Raw genomic sequence first — 2,007 nt, 5'->3', positions numbered from 1 at the left:
CTAATGTTTTTCTTCTCTTCTTCAATCTTTAATTTTCACTCCTTCCCTGATTTCCTGTATTATCTGTCCTTTCCTCACTTTCTTCTTCCTTTGCAGCATCCCTCCCTCATTTCTTGGCCTCCCACTTTTTCTTTCAAACCCCATTTATTCTTTCCTACACCACATTTTGTCATTCCTCGACATCCGTTCCATTCTCTCTAGTTCGCTCCCTCCTTTCCTCCCTCTTCATTTTACTCATTCTCTCACATTCTCATTTCTCTTCCTCCTACTCAAGTCTCATCATCTCTCTCTTGCTGCTGTCCCCTTTTCTTAACAAACTCTTTCTCTAACTTGCTCTCTCTTACTGCTAGAACTAACTCAGTTATACAGTAAGTACCCTGTGGTTTGATTCTCCAGTCCCTTCTTCACAAGCCGTACCAACCCTTCTTTCTGTACTTTTTAGCTGCATTCATGTCTTTTTCCCCTCGGCTGGGAATTCTGGAGTAATTCAGTGAACACTCCACCCACACACATTTACACACAATCTTACCTTACTGTTGTACAGCACCCAAATCTGCGCTGAGTCTATTCTTATTCTGCCTTTCCCTTTGCTGTATCACCGTGTTTCTCTCTTGCTCTCCCAGGTATGCCACAGCTAAACCACATATCTACGCTGCACCAATCTCTCCCAACATCTCAAAAGTTTCACATTCCCTGTTTGCTTGCTCTCTTATTTTGCTCTATGCTCCTGTCTTCTCATAAACTCCACACCTGGTGCTGCCTGACTTTCTTTTATCTCTCCTTTGGGCCTGCAGTGCAGCAGGAGACTGATACCTATCCTCTGCCTCTGCCTTTGCATGTTTATTTTTTATCTGCTCCTCCTGAAAAAAATAACAGCTCCTACCTTACCTCCGTCTTTGGTTTTTATCAGCTGCTAGAGCATCTTTTATCATATCTCCCTTAGTTTTTGCAATACATTTGTTACCCGTCTTCTGCTCCGCATCTCTCCAAATATTCTGCCTCCGCATGATAACTTCTTTTCAATGTATTGACTCTGCTGAAAATTAAATTGAAAATCAAAATCCTCTAGGGGTGAGATATACCCACACATGACTTGCTCACACATACACAAAGAAACATAAATATTCACAGCCACAGAGGCACAGTGTTGCAGATGGTTCAGGCAAGTCAGTGACCAGGGGCCAAATATTTGGACAATGCTGCCATCTGCTGGACAAGCTGTTAATAGGCCTTTTTCATAGAAGACATTTTGACATGTCAGTAAAAATGCTCAGGTGAAAAAGTGATTGCTGAATTTTGTTAAATTAATCTATTTCAGTTTTTTTATTGTGAATGCTGGCTTACCGTCAGTGTCAAGTCTTACTGGCTGTACTGGTTGCTATTAGAAATGAGAATACTAAAAAAGCCAAACTAAAAATATATAGACCACTACACTAACTTAATGATTACCAAACTTTGTACTAGACTTCACAAGTGTTGGTTAGCATGGCCCTCAGTCGAACAGCAACACATTCACACATAGAAAAACACAGATACATTCCTCCTCCACTATATTCCACTAACATTTTAGCAGCTGCTAAATCCATAATGTCAACACATAAAATTCATATTCAGTGTAGTTAAACCTCTTGGCCAGTGCTCTTCTTATGTCTGTGTGTGTTCTTGTACTTTCTGCATAATGAGGACAAAAATGTTTTTATTTTAAATTTTTTATTTTTGCTACAGAGTGAGAATATTTTTTGAACTTGGGGACATTGTGGCCCATCCTTACTTTCTGTTAAGGTTAGTCCCCCTCACCAGGAGGATGAGGGATAACTGAGGTAGGACTCAAGATTGCCGACCCAGGTGCTAGTTAAAAAAAAAGGAGGTTTAATGGTGGAGGAGACCAGGACGACCAGGGGAGTAGACACGCTGTGTTCATGACTCAGTACAGGGCTGGGGTGTCTTTTCATGTGCATCAGCATAACACACGAACATTTACAATGTTGTGTGTCAACACATTTGACA

This window comes from Monopterus albus, unplaced genomic scaffold, assembly GCF_001952655.1.
Source record: "Monopterus albus unplaced genomic scaffold, M_albus_1.0 scaffold325.1, whole genome shotgun sequence".
Taxonomy (NCBI): Eukaryota; Metazoa; Chordata; class Actinopteri; order Synbranchiformes; family Synbranchidae; genus Monopterus; species Monopterus albus.
Note: the sequence above shows the minus strand (reverse complement) of the source record.